This window comes from Tetrao urogallus (assembly GCF_951394365.1).
Source record: "Tetrao urogallus genome assembly, chromosome: 10".
Classification (NCBI taxonomy): Eukaryota; Metazoa; Chordata; class Aves; order Galliformes; family Phasianidae; genus Tetrao; species Tetrao urogallus.
Window position 1 is genome coordinate 13610085 of NC_136823.1, and position 20300 is coordinate 13630384.

Genomic DNA, 20300 nt, shown 5'->3' on the forward strand with positions numbered 1-20300 from the left:
CCCATTTCCCATCTCAGCCTGCCCATGTCCCAGGACGATTTCTTGAGGGCTTGCACAGGTGCTGGATGTTCGTGGTGCCACATAGAAAAGGGAGAAAAAGCCCTATTCATGGTGAGGTGCTGTTGGTGGCCCTGCTTGACATGGCATAATGGAGACAAATTTGGCATATTTATGGGGATGGAGTATGAAAGACAGAATTGTTCTCTGGGGATCGGCTGGTTTAAAATGCGAGGTTCAACTAGCATTTATTTATAGGGTCAGGATCCTGTTTGTGAGACTACTGATGCAGAGACAAAGCTCATCATTTGTTCACAATTAAAATTCAATTTGTAGACCGTCATTAAAATATTCTTCTGCTCCCAAACCAACTGCTCCCAGAAGCAGTGTGAAACCACATTAACTTGCACATCACTGTGGGTGTCTGCAAGGCCTGTGGACAGGGCTGTACACTGCAGATAGAGCCAGCAGCAGTACCTGAGCTGGATGGGCACCAAGTGCAGGTTTGCTCTGGAGGTCTCTATAGGTTTAGTGCACCAGAACCCAGACATGTCTTATTTCCTTCCCTTTGTGGATGGGGACTTCAGGGCAAAACACACATAAAAATTAATGGATAGCCTGGAGGTTGGGCAGTCCCACATATACCTGATCTATGTGCCTGACACTTCTAGGCATGCTGTGCTGCATGCTAAGAGCTTCTTTTGGAAGTCACTGTAGGCAGCATAAATGCTGGCAGGGTACCTTTTCCTGCAGCGTGGAGGACCTTGGTAGATATTTGTCTCTTTTAAATAAAAATAATGCTGGACTCGACAAACTATTCTTCATATGTCTCTTATGCTTTGTGTTTGCAGGCAAGAAACAGATGGACGAAGCACCAAACCTTTGGTCAGAGGCAATACCCAGGAGCTCTTCCTGCTGTTGTCAGCAAAAGCCAGCCTGGAGGACATATCCTTGAGTGACAACATCTCCACCATGCCCTCTTCCCACAAGGCTAGGGGATGGCATTCCAGTTCCCCTCTCTGGAAGAATAGAGAGAACCTTTTCTCCTGCTCAGCACCAGCTGAGAGCTCCCAGGAAGCTGAAAAGAAATATAAAAACACTGCAAGACTACATCTGTGCTCCAATTTTAAGAACAGATTAGGTGAGCATTTCTGGGAGTGATAACAACCTAAGTACCATGGGCAGATCCAGAAAGTGCACATGGGACAGATGTCACACAGGAGCATAGTTGGCACTTCTGATGTCTGCATTGGCTTCTACACGCCAGAGCATCATCACTCACAGTGCAACCCACCCAACTACATGAGGAGAGGACATATGCCAGCCCACGTTACAGGGCCTTTGAGGCTTTCCAGCCGTACTGTTTGTAAGATCAGAGTTGCTCCCCTTAACCCCTTCCCAGCTGGTCTCTCACGGAGCACCTCAGCATCAGGGCCTCCCCATGGGCTATGGCCCAGCCCAGAGTATTGCTTCATCCAGCCAAAGACGTGCCTTCTCACACTGAGTTACTGATGTCTGCTGGCTGCAGGTGTTGCATGCTTTCTGGGGAACACACAGCCTTTAGTGCCTGTGAAACGTTCACATACAATTCTTCCAGGTGAAAAGGACCATTTGGGTGATGGAAAGGGTAATTTGTCTCTTCCCAAAATAAGAAAAAACTGCATTTGACACATGGGGGCTTGTCCTTGTTGCTTTTTTAAAGAATGCTGTCCCTCTGAGTATGTCTCACTGATTGTTTTCTCGCTGTCTGAGAAATGGAATCCCATGCAAAGATACATAACAGACACCAAAAACACCTGAAGTCTGCAGCAGAATTGATGTCCTCCAAGCCTGGAGCAGATATCACCGGGACCTGCTGAGTGACTGCTGCATTCATGAGGGAAGGCTCGAGCCTGACAAATGTGTTTGAATTCTCTGAGTACATCAGGGCATTGCTTGATAAGTATGTAATAGAGGACATCATCCATCATGATTTCAGGGAAGCGTTTGACAGTACGGCACAAAGGGAAATATGATTTACAAAGTGAGACCTAAACAGTGTGAGGAAACTATTGATATCACTTACAAATCAGATTGGCAGTTTGAGGGAGAGGGTAGGGATAGGACATATCGTCGTAAAAGAAGGCTGGGGAAAAGCTGTATTTCTGTAAACAAACCTCCAAGTAACCCAAATCTAATCACCGTGAGTACTTGGGATGAGGGGAGAACAAAAAATGAACGTACAGGAGTAAAGCATGCTTACCTGAAATGAGACTGCATTCAAAAAAGCAAGGGAGGAGGAGACAAAAGCAGCAGGAGCCATGCCCACCTGCCACCAATAAAAGCCAGTTTGGGGCTGACTTAGCACAGCAAACTGTCCTGGGATCTCTGCAGGTGCTCTGCATCAGGGCCGGGTGCTCTGACCCAGCTGGGAGCAGGCTGACCAGCAGCAATGAGTGGAGAGGTGAATGATGAACAGAGTGGGGACATCAAGGTGGCAAAATATTTCACTGCTGATTTTGTCTGCCTGGACAAGGAGGCTCTTTGGAGCAGGACCTGTGCTTTCTGGGGGCTTGTGCAATAGTTTTGCGAGTGGATCTCATGGCTACTGCTCTGTTAGCAAGTGATGCCCTCCCTAATGGGCTTAGAAAGGTCCCTTTGTGTTCTGTATGGCAATGCTCCTTGGGCAGATAGCAAATGTCAGCTGGCACCACTGGCACATAGCCTAAACCAGCAGAGAGGAAGCTGCAAAAAAATTTCATTTTCACTCCTGCAAGGCTGGGGGTGCAAAGCCTACAATTTGTGCTTGTTTTCTGTTTTTTTCCACTTCCTGATTATTGCCAAGTATTTCATATAGACACAGCAATTTAGTTAGATTGATGGCCCTTGTCTCCCCATTGACAAATGCAATGCCTGCCAGACATTTGGCTCTAAACTGTCTTTACAATCATTCTGCTTTTTCAAAAGTTTAAATGCCCACTAGAGAAAAACTTAGTTTGTCATTTAGAGAGGCCTTGGCCAAATTAGTTCACTCCTGAGAAACACCAAGGTGTGCAGCACTCCTGGAAGGAAGGGAGGTCTCCGTAAAGAATAAGTTTAAATTTACATTAAATAGAAACGTTGAAGAGTTGAGGGTAGGAAGGTGTTGAAATGTAGGCATGTACCCAGCAGGTGCGCTGTGAGTGTGCAGGCTGCATGGCAAGGATGCTGAGGGATGTGGCTTGTGGCCATGGTGGGGATGGGTTGATGGTTGGACTTGATGGCCTTAGTGGTCTTTTCCAACCTTAACAACTCCATGACAGCGAGACTGGGTGGTATTGGAGGTGCTGCATTAGCATCACCCTCTTGTGAGGCCACACAATTTGCAGAGGAGCCTTCTCTGTGAGTTTGGCTCACCTGAAGCAATGAGCTGGGTTTGGCTGAGAACTTGGGGAGCAAGAACATCTCTGCCTTAAGTAAAAGCAATGCTAGAAAGTTCCCTGAGAAGCAGGGATGCTGGAAGCATTTATTAGTTGGAAAAAAAATCCAAGCCATCAACTTTCAATTCCTTTTATTTTTATGCAACTTTAACCAATAACCATGCACATTCAGGAATAGACTTCAGGAATTAATCTCTTCTTAGCTGACACTTTAAATGTCAGCCCTGAGCCTGGAGTAAATTTTCACAGGCAAGTTATAAAACTATGAAAACAGGATTTAATAATGGTAATGCTGACAAAGCCTGAACCGCAGCAAACCTGATGGGTGCCTCTGTATACCTACAGCCAACTGGGCTGAAGAACAGAAGGGGTAGGAGCTGATTTATTGTTATTACTAGGTGCACTTCTATACAATTTGGAGACCTTCCTTTTCAGACTGGTAGAAGTCTGAATCTAGAGGCAGATTAATGTTTCTAATTTCTCCACCTGTGTTGTTTTATTCAGCTCTCCATGGCAAACCAGCATGGTAGTTGTTGATGGGCTCTGCATACTCTGTGCAGAGCATGCAGAGCGTGTTCCATTGTGTCCATCAAAATAAGTTCATTAAGGATGGGGTGGCTAAGCCTGCTATGTCTGTTAGCAGAGCTGAAATGAAAAATATCTGGCAGGAGTGGAGTCTGGAGCAAACAAGAATGTACTTAGACTGAGGCAGAAAATAGGCTCTGATTTAGCGTTCAGTTTGGGTGTATGTTTTACACATGGGCATGTAGAAAGAGAACATTCATTGATTTGCTTCAGAGCTAGTTTATGTCCTGGTGGAGCAAAGCATGTAAGTGCCTCCTTAAGTCTATTCCTGTTCAATAAAGTGTTTATGCAGCTGCCTATGTCCTGCTGATATGAATGCAAGGTTTAAGCATCTGCTTAGAGTGAAATGTTCTCTTTGTTGCACTGATGCTGATGCATGCTGCTGTATTTCGAATGTGAATGACATCACAGACTGAGGATGCAGGGATGAAGGACAGTGTTATCATTACCACATCACTGCTAGTGGGTCATTCAGATCTTCTCCAGGGACGTATTTTCAATGTTACCAGCACACATACACAAGGGGTTTATTTTTAAATCTGTTGCAAATTGTCCTTCATGTAAATAGTTCTTCCTCACGTGGACAGTAGGAAAAAAAAGCACCCTAAAAATAATGGAATAAATCAGAGTTCTAATTTTGAGGATGAAATTTGTGTAATATTTTTGCTTGCTATGTCTATCAACAAAAATCTTCCACTGGTGACTTTACCTTTCTAGCTTTGATAGGGCATTCTGAGTTCAGTTTGAGGCACATCACAGAGACACATCCCTTCCATACCTTGGTTGGGAAATGCCCCCAGGACCTACAGCTCAGCAGGAACTGCAGCTCTGGGTGTCAGATCCATGCACTGACCTATGCAATATAAAACCCAGAATTGATAACCTTGTAGCTTTACCAGGTTTTGCAACAAAATAGGGAGGGGTTCTTATTTTTGCTTTCTCCCATGCAATTATCTCTGAGATTAAAATTCACTGTTGCTGCTATTTCCAGAGCAGAGCTGGGAGCTGAGCTGAGGTTTCCTTTTATTTCAAGTGTTTTTTATTGTTGATAGTGCAGAAGAGTCATCTGTGACAATTATTTTATCCTGTCAGTAAAGCTTCCTACATGGGATTTATTTTTACAGCCAGCATCCTTCAGAATATTTCTTTTTTTTCTTCTTTCAATTCCATTTTCATTAGCAAAGCAGCTTCTGTGGGCTGTCCTCACACAGACGTTTCCATACATCCTGAAAAGCTGAGTTGCTTTGCTGACTCTGGATATGAATTGCCATCTTCTGTGCATTTCAATGGGATTAGTTTAAATCCACATTAGCATTGTGGATTTCAGTAGGAATCTTACCTTGGGCATCACCAACGTTTCTGCAGAGGTTTGGGTCACACACAACAGTGAGTATTGTTCTGAGGTGTGAGATACAAACATTACTTGACCACAAAATGTCTTTATCAGATTTAACATCACTGGCACTTCACTTCTTTTTGGTCATTTTTCTTACTCATTTTTTTCCCCCCCTTATTTTTAATATCTCATCAGTGTTACAAACTAGTGAGATCACGACCTATATAGAACTGTGAATCTTTACATTTAGGGAAAGGAAAAGCTGTGTGATAGCAACTTGCAAGCATTCAGCTGTCCAAAGGCTCATTAGTCTTCCTCTGTACTTCAAACTGGCCTGAACCCTTCTATCACACAACAAAGCTTTCCATGGGGTGAAGCATCACACAGCCATGGTGTCATCTATAGCACCAAGTGTCTGGTGTGGAATTTGCCATTGCATTTCAGATACCAAGCAAACAGAAACATGTATTTCCATAGAAACTGTAATGTGCTGCCAAATACTGCCCTCAACTATGCAAATATCTCTTCTAGTATAGCCAAGGAGCCTGTTACTATATTCTAAAGAAGAAATTGATGCTGTATGTTGGTGTGTGCCAATCACTGAATGACAGAATCATTAAGAATGGAAAGACCAGTAAGATCATCTAGTCCAACCATAGATCCCTCAGTTAGGTATATCCCAATATCACGCCTATTGTTTTTACTTTTGCATGGAGCTTGATGACCTCTGCACTGCATGGAAGACATGGTGAGCACTGCTCTAACAGAACCTTGGTCTGAGGGAACTGAGGGACCTGGGCTGCTTGGAAGGAAAGATTTAAAAAGGGCAGCCAAAGCAGAGCTCCCAACACTCGTAGGAAGAGGAATGAGGTGATGTCTGCCTTAGTTGTTGTCTCTGTTTTTCCCAGGCAGATCTCTAACTTTAAATGTTTGTCACATCTTTTTATTTTCCCTCATAAAGCAAGTGCAATTGCTCTGTGCCCTGTTGAAAACCCTCGGGTGGAACTGGGACACTCCATGCATTCTTTCATGCCCAGGGCAAAGCTCAGGTTTAACTGAAATGAGAATAATAACCATGAGATGAAACAAGGAAATGAAAACATTGTTTGCATACACCTGACTCTTTTTGTTTCGCTTCGGATGAAAAGCTCTGATTCACTGTAAACAATTTAAGGATTCTCCTTCAGCAGAAAATCAAGACAGATTTTAAAAGTAGAACAGCTATTTTTTCAAATGAAGCCTCAAATAATACTTTGAAAGTGTTGTGATAAAATGCTTTACATTTCCAAAAACTTTGTATTTTTAAAACTAGACAAAATGCCGTATATTTCACCCATTTTATTCCCTTCCAGTTCTTTTCAGCTGGAAGGTTCACACCTGGGTACAGTTCCTCTGAGGTGCCTGTTGTTGAGCAGAGATGCTGATCGTTATTTCAGTGAGTAAGACCATTATCCAAAAAACAATCTCTGCAGCTGGCAAAAGTGTTGAACTGCTAACGAAACCCAGAAGGAAGCATGGCTGTGGTATCCACACTTCACTCCCAGTCAATGATCTCCCCATAGGCAAAGATCCCAGTCTGCAGGTCCCTGATGCTGCAGGTTGATGCTCTTCCTTTACAATTACAGTGAGATTTCCCAACAGTTATTCCACCAAGTTGATTGGGAAGAGAATGAAGTTAGAAATAAATTCCCTTTAGCATGTTGGAGGCATTGCCTTTAAGAATTTAGGTAAGTTTTGGCTTAAGTTTATTTGCTTGACTTCTGTTTCTGAAGGATGTGGGGCTTAAAGAGACTTGATATTTTGAGTTTGTTTCAAATCCAAAATCTCTCAATGCAAGGCAGCAGTAACTATTGATGGCAATGAATGAGCACAGCAAATGAAAGTACTCACCAGCACAACACTTTCAGACATGATATTTCAAAGCACTGTTCACATTTCTGCATTACTTTTGAGGAACAAAAGCTGAAGAATCCGTAATCCTCTTCTGATAGTGGAATATTGAAGAAAAAAACAATGAGTCCCTTACAAGAAGGCTTAAGAATGAGTGGTCAGAGCCTACACTGAGTGCCATCTCCTTACATGCCATTTTTCACACTGTTCTGGCTTTTATTAACTATTATAAAATTGACCTCCAGTGGCAGTTGAATATTTCCATCCTGTAGGTCTGTAGGTCTGGCAGTAGAGAGCTGGGCTTGCTTACAGGTGTAAATACTGCTGCAAGAGCATAAATCTAGGAATTTCACCTCACTATTGCTCTGCAGCACTCTAAAACTGAAAAAATCAATATGTATTCTAATAGACAGGAACAAATTGGGTCTTAAAGTGTAAATAGGGCTGGGTGGAATACAATAAAGTAAATTTGACTAGTGAACTGTATTAACTGTAGTGATTGTTCTGTATTCAGGGAGGATAATTTATGTAATGATTGTCAGTACCGCTGGAATTTCCACGCCAGATCTTGAAGGTCAGAGGCTGAGCTGGGACCTGAGCCTTTCCAAAGGTAAAGAAAGCATTTTCAATTAGATTAAACCTCATTATTATTTTCCAAGTCGTCTCACCTTCATCACAGAGCCAACGTCTGAGAGCACGACGCCTGTTGCTTGGTCCCTAAGGCCATCCCTGCTGGGGCTGCAGCTTCTGGAGCAGAGAAGCATCGCTCACTGCTTCTTCCCCAGCAGATGTCAGAGAAGAAAGAGTGTGAGAAATATGGATCCCTTCCTCTAGACTGTGTTTGCAAAAGAAGGCTGTGATTTGGTGGGAATAAATAACATATTTCCAAAGGAGAATTTTCTGCCTTGGAAATGCTTGCCCGGCTTTGGATGAAGTTTTTGAATTCTGAAGAGAATCATTTTGGCTTACTCATTTCTCTATTGTGTCAAAATGCTTTGCTTCATAATAGCTTGAAGCTGTTTCACTTGGACTTTGATACAGTAGAATATTAGCTGTAATAACAGGATAAGTACTAGACTATAGCTGTTTTCCTTCTATTGAAAAAAAGTTAGTGCTGTATCAGAACTACATGAACCACTATGAGTGAAAAGAAACACTACCATGTTCCCAAACCAAATAAAAACAAAAACCATGTTTACAGGAAAATTCTGATGAATGTAAGTATTTTTCATTTAGAATGAAAGCAAACTTCAGGATTTTCTTCAGAACTGAAAACCTGGCCAGCATCCCCAGTGACTGCCACATGGTGCAGGTGCAGGTTTGGCTGCTGAAGACTTGCTGGATGGCATCTTCAAACACAGAGCAGCTTGCTAAGCCCAGCACCAGGCTCAATCTGAAGGAAGTTTGGGAGGCCCTCACCCAGAATTTATCATATTCTGTATTCCCTCTCCTTGTCTGCACAATCGTCATATAACACAAACAGAAAGGTAGGCTGCTAGAGGAGCATTAAGCATCCTTTCTGCATTAAGGAAGGAAAGTTTTGTTAATCATACCATTAAACACGTACACAGGGAAGTACTGTGCTCCATAAAACAAGCAAAGAAAATCAGACCAAAGAAAATCAGACCATCAGTCAGTGAGCCCTAAGAGGAATAGGCAGGTTTGTTGCCCTTGCAAATGCTGCTGGGAATGGTCCCTGAGGTTTCCAAAAAATGCACTCAATGTTTGTGGGCAATATGGCCTCAGCCCTTGTTGATCTTCAAAACATTATTTTGATACAAATAAATTCATCAGACAATACATCCAGAATCTTCTCAGTAATTTCTTTGTAGTTAAGACCTGAAGAAGTTTATGTATTTAAATCATACCTACCACATGAGTAATGTTTTTCTTTGCTGTTGTTCTAGAATTGTCTTCTAGCATTAATTCTTCACAAAATAAAGACAACTGAAGAATTTCTAATAAATGAAATCTGAGTGCATTTTAGGCATGGCCATTAGACTAATTAAAATCCAGAGTGACCAACATATTTCAGTTGAGTTAGACCACAAGTATATCCAACGAAGCTGTTTCCATTGCCAGCTCTGTGATACCATCCTGGCAGCCAGTCCAGCTGGGTTTCGATGATTTCCCCTTCTGCATATTCTGCTGTTCAGCCTCACTGTATTACATTATTGTTTATATCTATTTTCTTTTACTCAGGGCCATATTCTTGTTTGTAGTGGTTTTCCTATAGAGGAGACCACATGGGAGCTTGACCTGACGCAGAGAGGAAAAGAATAACAGACTTATTTCTATCTAGCTGTAAAAATAGTGTGAATATGCTCTACCAACTATGTCCTTCTTCAGACTGTTATATCCCACCACTTGCATTGCCAGGCAAGGCAAATCTGACCTAGGGAAGTGCTTTGACACCTGAATTAATAAACCAGAGTGGGATGTACACAATCAGTGGTCTTGGACTCCTCGTATTCCTTTTAAAGCTGCTTAAAGCTGATGAACAACTGTTTATTTTCCAGATCTTTTTTTCCTGTTAAAATGTTAACTCAAAACTACTTTTTTAATCACGTTTTGTGTTCCCTCAGTGTCTGGGTGCCCTTACCTGTGATAGAAGATGTGCAGCAGGGTCAAGGTCCTGGCTCAGTGCAGATCTCACATTGTGCCACTTTTTGAATGATTTTGAATAGAAGCAGAAGAACCCAGACAGATTTTGTTATCTGCAGGATCCTTGGTACCATCAAGAAAACAAAACCTGCACTGTGGGGTGGCTGCTGCAGATAACTGAAGGATCTTGGCAAAACTGAGATGCTTTAATAGCAGATGGTGGAGATCAGGCTTCTCCTTCCTTCCTCCAGTGCGGAGGACTCCTCCTGTGCTGTCTCCCTAGAGCTGTCATTGCACGGCCCTGTGCTGTTCCCCTCCCTGGGACATGTCTGGGGACCTCTGCAGGGCTCCAAGGGACATGAGAGTGACCCTTTATGGTTTCATGCTCCATAGACTGAGATATTAAACAAATTAGAACCTGCATTTGTAAATACTGTTCTTGTCCTAGTGCATCACCATGACCATCACACTCACAAATGAGTAATAGCTGGAGACAGAAACCCTCCTGTGCCAGAACACCCCCAGAGCCTTCAATTCTGCTCCACACAGGTTCCCTGAGATCTCATGCCTTTATTAACATATTTGGTCTTCAGGTGGCCAAGTGACCTTGGGAGGAAGCAGTAGCTGAGCTCTCTAGAACTGATACTGTTCTGCATCCAAGCTAAGTGACTTGAATAGTTGCTATGCCCTGTTCTACCACAACTAAATTTGGGTCCAGGTGTTAGTGAAATCCAAGGGTTTTGTCACAGCAGTGACTGAAGGAGAATTTCTCCATCGTTTTTCATTTTTAGGTCCTAAGTCTTCAAGGGAAATGTGCCAGCCTTGAGCTGAAAAAGACTTAATAATGCCCTAGCTGGTGAGAAATAGCACATATATTGCTGTGAAAGGTAATGCAGCCTTTCTGAACACTGGCACTCAGAAATGTATGTGATGGAGGTGATCCTCCACAGCTCTTAGATGCTGCAGGCAGTAAGCAAAGTCTGGGCCATGAGAGCTGTGAAATTCCACTTCCAGAGGAATCTAAGAAAAGCAGGTTTAAAAATAAGCAATCAAACTAGTTTCATTTGTTAATGACTCAGTGATTCACCCAAGATAAAGTGTTTCAGATTGGAAGGGTTCTACTCCTGGGAGTAGCTTTCTTTGGAATCAATTGTTTTGAATGAAAATTAGAGTGCAGCTGAAACCAGTACTGATGAGACTATATCCATGGTGCCTAACTCCTTACTTCGTCTTACTTGGTCCTTTTTCTCCTTCTCCTTCTCAACTGTAGATCTCTTCAGTCACTATCAGCTCCTAGTCAACATAATTGGACCTTTGGCTCTTGGTTGACCATTTTAAATGCTGTCCTTCTCCACCTCTGCACTGCCTGATTTAGCTCCAAAATAAAACTGGACCCAGTACAAGAAAAGGGGAATTCATGCTCAGTTAAGGTAGGCTTAATTTCTACCTTCCTTTGTTCTCTTTACAGTGCTCAACCCACACAACCCTACACTGACAAGATTTCAGAGCTGAAAAAAGAACTCCTGCTGGCTTTTCTTCCAGCTATTGGTGATGATGTCAAGTAAGACGTTACCTTTCCCATAAGGTCTTGCTCTGTTCATATCCTTCGACCCCTGGGATTAAAATAGAGGAGCCAAAACAACTTTGGTTGTTGTGATAAGCAGCTAAAGGAGCAAATGATGATGCTGATGCCCCTCGATTAGATCTATTGTACCAAAACCCAGAAAGCCAGCAGCCTCTAGGGCTGATCTTTTTGACAAACGTTGCAGTCTCACTCCATTTCATATTTGCTTTTTAAACCATCTCCCAAATATCTGCCCACAGGGATCTCACCCTGTGATAATGGAGGAAATGTAGTTTTGCAGAGGAACAGTGATGCAATAAATAAACTCTGCCAATAGCAGGCTACTTCAGTGCCAGCTCCAGATGGGTTTTTTAATCAAGCAGAGCAATATTGATGGCCTTTGCTTGAGCTCTTTTACTAATTGCTTTCCAACATGAACTCAGCTAAAGGTATGATAAATCCAAATTTCCACCAAATGTAAGGCTGGGATGAAGATGCATTTTGTCCACGTATAGGCAGAAGGCAGCAAACAGGAAATCTTTACACTTAAGACTTTCTTTTGAAGATGTTTTCACTGATGTCTCTGGATCTTGAAATGCATGATTTAACATCTTATGCTTTACCTCATTTAAAAGAAACTGGCAAGTCCTCACCTCCTTACCCACCACTTTAAGGCAGTCTTCAGCACTTACAAAGGAGCTGTATTAAGTATTCAATGTTCTCTGCTCATCTCCATTATGTTTACTAAGCAGTTAGCATTATCAAGTTGCTGCTGTTCCTCACACTACAATATGAGCTATACAAGTTCTCAGATCTGCAGCACTCATCTACAGATACATTTAATGGACTTCAGCTTCAGGAATTTGTGTTTGAATTGGTAGTTAAGAGGGATTATTAGCATAAATGTGAACACAGCTCTGAAGTGGTGGAATATGTTCAAACATTATAGAAGACTTGTAACCTGCCAGAAGACCTTTTCCAACTCACCTGCTCTTCCTAATAGGACATATGCATTAAACATCGACCTGCTGATGGAGGAGGAGACCTTTTAGCTCATGTTTTTACTAAGTTATCGCTGCTCTGTTCTCTGTCTGTGCTGAAGATGACGCTGTTTTCAGTTGCAGACTTCATTCTCTGTTCTTGAGGGTTATCATTAATTCACTCTGTCCTTGGAGAATTTCTGGGCTTGAGTTGTGCTCCAAGTTTTGATGAACAAAGCTAGCACTTTTTTACACCCAGTTAGTCTATTTTTTGTTATTTACACCCAGGGACCTTTTCATGGCCTCTCTCTATTGCCCTCAACATTTCAGCATTCCCAGGAATGCTGAAATCATCAGCTGTATTCCCCTGTGTGATTTCAAAACAAAATCTGCTGAAGAGCTGAAGGGCCCTCACCCCACAGAGTTTGTCATTTTGGGGCAAGGATTTGGTGATCCTTGCTGCCCATGGAGAAGCTGAGCAAAATGCAAAGAGCTAATGCACAATGCTGACTTGTGACAGATCCTACCCTGCTTGGGTTGAGAAAAGCTCATTCTGTAGCCTCTTTTCTGCAGAGATGGCATAGGAGAAAGAGCTCACATTGGTAACCAACCCCATGATGGAGGAAACATCACGCATCAGGCCTGAACTTGGTCTGAGCATCCTCCTTTATCAACCTCTCTGTGCTCAGGGCATCAACAGTGATTTGCCCAGCCACCCTGAGGCCAGGCTGCTTAACTGTGTTAGGGAACAGTAATTTCCTGTTGAGACAACCAACAACCTTCCTCATTTAAAATTTTCTGTTTAATTTCATTCTGTGTTTAGATGAATGCTGTTTTCTCTGTGCTTGCCTCAGAGCTTTGGCTTTTTGGTTCTCCAAATCGTGGTTTGGCAAGAATGCAACCCAGCTCTCCTTGGTTAAACAGAAAGCTGCTGCTTTCTGCTGAGCACAGAGGAGGGCCTGGCGTTATACAGCTTGCCTTCAGTCTATGATGATTTCCCCATCAAGGAAAATCTCAGTGTCAACCTATCTGTGTAAATATAGTTGGAGATGTTCAGCTACAATAGAAGCAGTAATGTGCAGACACCAAGTGTTTTCATTTAGCCCTACAAGGTGCTGTAATTTTCATTACATAGAAACCACTCAAATGGCACTTCAAGGATGAGAATGCAGTGCTAACATGGCTTTCAACGAGGGCCAATTTATTAATATTACTGAAAGCCTCAGAGGTCAGCCTTCCAATGCTCTTGATGCTCCACAGCACAGCTGAAAACACTGGGTCTCCTGCAGGTATTTTCCATTTGAAGTTACTGGCAGAGAAAAGTGGGGAAAAAATGGAATGCACAAATAATGGAAGGGCTACGTGGTACCAAGCCATTTGCTTCAGCTCTGTGAACAGAGAAATAAACTTTCCAGCAGACATTTATAAGCATTTCTTTGTGTTTTAGGACCATCAGGTTTATGTGGAATGAGTCATGGTGCCATATTCTGTTTTTGAGAACAGTGACACATCCGGCTTAATTCTTTTCGAAGTTGCAGCACAGGACCTGCCTCAAGAAACCCAATCCATCTCCTGAGACAGGTTTCAACATATGCATGGGCCAAGTTCCCAGACGCTTGGGCAGGGCTTCCTCACACATCTCCCCTCCCAATCTGCCCACTTTGTTGATTTCTTGCTAAACTGAATGAAATGAAGACCAGTTAAATCATCTCCAGATTTCTGCAACTGATAATGAAAAGTGAAAAATACATTAAAGAGCTTTCCAGCAAAAATAATGATGGCCTTGTCATTGCTGCAAGGTCGTGTTTGGATAGTCAAAGAGCAACCTTGATTTTCATCCTAAAACTGCTTTCATTCTATAATTTCACATAATTTTTCACCTCAGTTTTCTCCATCCAAATATATTTTCAAAATGGTTTATTTTCAGAGAAAATGAAATAACTCTGAATTGATTTCTGCTTTCAGTTTGACAAGCCAAAAATGTTTTCTCCTGGACGAAAACTTGAAAAACACCATGAGATGGAAAACAACTTCTTAGCACTCCAAAATGGGAATCACACTCCCCATCGATTTCCTTCCCCATAAAAGATGGGTGAGTCAGACTGAGGTCAACCTCCCACAGAAAAGGACCTGGAAAAGATTAGAAGAATTAGAAAAGATTTGAATTGACCAAATAAAAGGTAGGAAAATCTCCAATATCTCTGTATTTGAGGCCAATGCTAGCTATTCCCAGAAGCACGTAAAGACGTGGTAAGCATTTTTTATTGGTAAGAATCATAGCCTCATAGAATCATTAAGATCAGAAAAGACCACTAAGCTAAGAAGGCAGTAGAGTCTCTGCTGAGCAAATGGAAGAGGATGGGTCTGGCCTTGCCATCACGGTTCATTCAGGACAGAGCTTTCAGGAGCCCCAAGTACCCACAGAGGTGGGAGAAGCTGCAGATGCTGTGCTGAGCCCCTGACAGCGAGGTTTTCTCTCCCACATGCCAAGCAGTGAATCACAAAGCCTATTGTTTCTTACCTGAGGTTCACCTCAAGGGAATTGAGGTGAAATGCCTGCGCAGAGGAAAGCAGGCTCACTGCAGTGGGAGTATGTCAGTGCTTTGCTGCAGCTGGGAAGGATGAGCTCCCCCAGTTTAAGTCTTTGTTAAGATAAACCCATGCCCTGGGGGAGGATATACAGAAAATACACACAACTCAGATTCCTTTCTTTGCATCCACAGCCTCCTTGGGGTTAATAGATAACTTGCTGCTTAAAACTAGAGTGCTCAACTAGCACCAAGCTCAGAAAGTCTGCCCCTCTCACTTTTTCCCTTCACATACTTCTCTGCAAGGCTCAGCTCCTACAGCTGTTTAAAATGTGCCAATTTGATGTCTATTCATATGAGTCATTAAATTACACGTAGAATCCCATTCTATTTGACATTCCATCCAGTCTCTAGGCCAAAACGTATGGCAGCATATTGAATGCCTTAGCATGGTCCAAAAACTGAGCAGCAAGGGGACTTTTGGCTGCTCAAGGAATTACTCAGATCTAACTGCAGCAACAGCATGGCAATAAAATACAGCAGTTGCTTCCCTCCAGAAACTTCTTTTCAAAAGAGGATGGAGGCTGGCAGGAGCTGGCATTTGTCTCAGAGACGGTCAAGGGAGGGTTATGTGCGATGTTCCATACAAAAGGGACTTGGCTTAATGTAGGACTAAGCAAGAGAGCTGGGAAAGAACAAGCAGCAAAAGCATAACACTTGATTTTTTCACCTGATCAGGACTTGACCACGTTCTCAAGTATTTTGGAGTGGGTGAGAGCTTGGAGATGCTCTTTTGGGCTTACAGCTTGTTCTTGCTTGTCTCATTATGTCAAATGACCCAGAAGAGCCCTCTTAATGATTGAAATGCAAGGAATGGTCTTGGTGCCAGTAAAGACTGAGGAGATGCTGCTATCCTTCCCCTGGCTGCAGACATTAGAGTTTCTCCCGGCTGAGTGTTAGACAGCCATTAGCTCCACATCTCTTAATGACCTCGTTTTTCCAACAGAATTTAGTAATAGACATTAAATAAAAGCAGGTGGAAAATAAGACTAAGTATCAAACACTTTTTTGCTGCATTGTCTCCATTTTTAACAGAAATGTCTCAAAATACTGCAATGAGCACCTGCCTCTCACCACCACTGTGAAGATTACCTAAGGCTGGAGAAATGCCTTGAAGACAAATGTATGTAGGAAGGCTAACTATCATTACTGTGTTGCTAATAAGGTTATTTTAAACTCAAAGTAGGTCACTGGAGGAGTTTCATTAAAAAAAAAAAAAACCTGCAAAACACAGTGTTTTAAACAACCTGAGCTGAGAACAAAAGACTAACAGTCTCAAATGAAAGAAATAGACCAAAAATTAAGCAGTGTCTTTTAATGAGGAATGGTGCAGCAGCTACCAGGTGTGTCCCTGACTGGATGTGAGCAGAGCCTGGGGCAGCTAGGGAGGCACTGTGCCATGTGTAGAGATAATAAAGCCTCTGAGTGCAGTCTGATAGAAAAGGGCTCCCTGAGACCTGGCAAAAAGCAGAGTGCTGTTTGGTGGCTGTAACCAACCCACCCCAAGCTCTTCTGCCATCAGGCTGCTTGCTTTTTTCCAGAAAATAATGGTTATTACTGCAGCATCTCTCTTCTGGAGAGCACAAAAATTGTCCATATTGGAGCCAATGCAGCACTCCCAGCCATGGGAAGAGAAGGGAGGAAGGGAGGGAGGAAGGGAGGGAGGGAGGGAGGGAGGAAAGGAAGGGAGGAAGGGAGAAAGGGAGGCAGGGAGGCAGGGAGGCAGGAAGGCAGGAAGCTGGCTTGGTGATTTCCATGGAATTCCCTTCAGACTCAGTAAAGGTGGGGAATCAGTGGCCACCTCCTTATGAAATACATGAAGTGAAGCACACAGATGCTGCTAACAGCTTGTTAAGTTTAAATCTAAGTAAGAGCAAACATCTAACGTGTGAGTGCTGGTGTAACTTTTCTGCAAGTAGGAAAAGTTGATATGTGGAGTTTGGAATGCTTCCATCCATGATTCACTTTGGCTTTCTAACGCTCCAATGCTTCTGATACTTGTTCATAAGTGCACCTACCTGTAGATAAATTCAGCCGAATTATTAGACTGCACCTGAGCCAGCTGATCTCTTTCCTGGCAATGAGACACTCCATTTCTGCAGCACAGCATTCCTTACCAGTGCAATAATCTGCAATAATCACCACATTTCTCAAGTTCAGCTGAAGTGGCCTTCTGGGGCTCTTTGATATCTACTCTTATTTTTATTCACATCTGTTCGATGTCCCCCCAGTTTATGTCATAAGAGCCCCAAGACTCTTAGCAGTTCCCCTGTGTTCTTATTTACAGTTGTGTATGCAATTAGGACCTCAGACTACTTAGCTCTTTAAACATTTTTTAGCCATACATTCCTATATTTGTGTATTGTTCACAGATCAAAATATTGTGGCAGGTTGGGAGCGCCTTGTTTCATAATCAGCATGAAGGAGCAAAGCTCGCAAAAACAATGTGAAACCAGAAGAGAACTGTCTTCTACTTCATTCATCCATCCTGAAAGACATATTCAGCCTCAGTTTGTTTTTATACAATATGATTTTTAATCTAATTGTCCTTTTAGGAAAAAAATCACCTCTGATTGGTGGCAGTCTGGGTTATGAAGAGAACATTAGGGAACACCACAGCAAATTGGCCCTGAATTAGAAGAAGCTGCTAAAAATGTAAAGCTTTAATTATTATCTCATAATGCCAAGTGAGAAAAGAAAATGCTGCCATTGTAACACCAACACATCTGCACTCCGTTCTCATCATTCTTAATTACGGTGGCACACGGTGATGAGGTGTAAGATGCAGAAGGGTGGAGGAGGGGGTGTGGATATGTACCTGTTGTACACCTGGAGCTTTTCACATTTGCATTTGACACTCCTCTGCACACTCAGATGGATGTATTCCCAATTAGCTCAACTTCTGCTGGAGCTGGCAGAGCCAAGACAGGAGGAGATATTATCTTTAATGTCAAGGTCTTAAAATATAACCTTTTCAGAACACGGTCAGACTCTGACCACATCTGAGGCCTCTAAACGATACTTTAAAGGAGATAAATAATATAATAATAGATAATAATAAATGTCAAGTTTGTCATAACTTGGAAATGCAATTTACCTTCTCAGCCGGAGGGAATATAAGCTTCTGCGTTGTTCTTCACCATTAACGTTCTTCCTGTTAATATGCTAGGTTTCTATAATTATCAGCCCTCTGCCTGCTATATTGGTGGTTGATTGAATGTTTGGAGATACACACTTGCACCTCAGCCCACATCATGGCCCTTGATTTATCAGATCCAAGCAGCAGAGGCTCTGCCTATTTAATAAAAATGGAGCGACTCGAGGGAGCTGTGGGCATTGTTGCTGTTTGCAACAGAAGAAATGAATTACTGCAGCTTTGATCTGTGAGGTTACCCCTGTCCGCAGCACAGCCATTAATTACATCTAATGATGGGGCACTGCAGATAGATTTTAAGAAACTTCTTAATAAAGTTTGGGAGACAAATGCTTGTAATTGTGTGATCGGTGCAGAGGGCTGGGCAGCTCTGGGAAGCGCTGTGTGCACTCTGTGGCACTGCCATGAGACCCACAGGGTGCTGGTGGCAGTGTGGGGACAATGCAATAGATAAGGGAGGGGATGCAGCTGTGCTCTTATCTTTTGCAATGCTGAGAAATACAGCCAGGGCAAAGACCTCAATTATCATGAGAGCTCATAAGATAATTAACCGTGCAGACAAAACCAGCGAACAAATTGATCCAAAGCAAAAAGACAGAGGAGAGACATCAGCTGTCGATTAGGAGAATACACCCTGCTGTCCGCAGGCCTGCAGCAGTGCAGCTGCAGTGCTTCTGAAGCATGGCAGATACAGACAGAAAGCCACTGGAGCAACACGACGGTGGTTCAGATGTTAACCGCGGTGTTAATAGCCCTGTGAGAAGGAGAACTTAAAAAGGAGATCAGATCCTTTAACTGTGAGGGTCGATAACCTATAAAGGAAAAAGTAAAGGCACTTCTGGAAGCTGGGAGCCTTTATAATGCAAAAGCAAAGTACCAAATGGAAAAGACTTAGCAGATTGGTCACGTATTTAGGGGGCAGAGCTCTGCTTCACAATCTGTAGAAGTGATTTGAAAATGTCTGTACTCAAGGATTTGCTCCAGCAAAATAAGTAGATCTGCTGATGCAACCTCTCCAGAACACGTCAGCCCTTTGATAAAAGAGTTTGCAAACTGTACATCTAAATGGCAATCAAGGCCAACTTTGATTCACAGTGTGAAGGGTGACAACAAAGAGGTTCTCATTGGAATCCAGTGCTGCCAAAGCATTTCTTGCTCACAAGTGCAATTTAGAGGATTAAAGAGGGTGAAGTTTGCACCTTCCAAGGCAGAGCTAATGTTCCATTTCTCCTGAAATGCAGATGATGCACAGTTCTCCTTCTGCTGGGGCTTGCCAGGGACCTGGCACATGTATTGGGCAAGAAGGCTGAGCTGCTACACAGCCTGGTCCTCTGCCTGCCCATGCTCACACCCTCATCCTGATGCTTTCCTCCCCTGAAAGAAATATGAATTGGATTGAAGAGAGTCTAAATTACATTCAAAATACAGCTCTGGAACAAAATCCCCATTCTTCAGTGATCATCATCATAAAGCCCCATCCAAAGATTATTGCCTGTAGGAACAGTGTATGCATGGACTTCAGTAGCTTACAGTCTGGGAATGTGCTGCTGGAAAGTGTCTGCTGCATCTCCCTGGTCCTCTCCCATCTCTGAGACAATTCCCAGTGCAGCTGGTTGGTCTGAGCATGTGGCATGGCCAGCAGCCCTCCGGGTGTGTGGGTATTAATAACGCCTTTGTATCTTGGGATGATAAAACAGAGATGAGAAGCAGCATCACAGCTCCTGGCGATGCTGTGGCTGCCAGCAAGGAGACGTAAATGATGCAAAGCTGAGAGCGTTGCTGGCAGCAACCTCATGCCTGTCCCCTTTAGGGGCCCAGATTGCATCTCCCGTGGATATGTACATTTGGACAGAATCAGGATGTGAAAATCAGCCTCTGGGAGACCCTTTCTCTTTTCCTGCAGGCATCTGCTGTATTCTGGTTTTCTGCTAACCCTGGTTATCTCAGCTGTGAAGGAGGGTGAGCCATCCATCAGCACAAGCCTTAGGCTGGGGAGGCTCTGGGGCTCTCTGGCTCTGGGATACAATTGGTTCATTTCCACCTGCAGGCTTCTGAAGGAGATGCACAATCCTTCCATAAGCAGCACAGGTCGTTCTGTCTCTCTTGATGATTGTGGGAAAATGGAGCATAGAGCAAGCAGAGGCCTCTGCATTTTAAGCACCTGCAATAACCACAGCATTCTTAAAACACCATGAACCTAACAG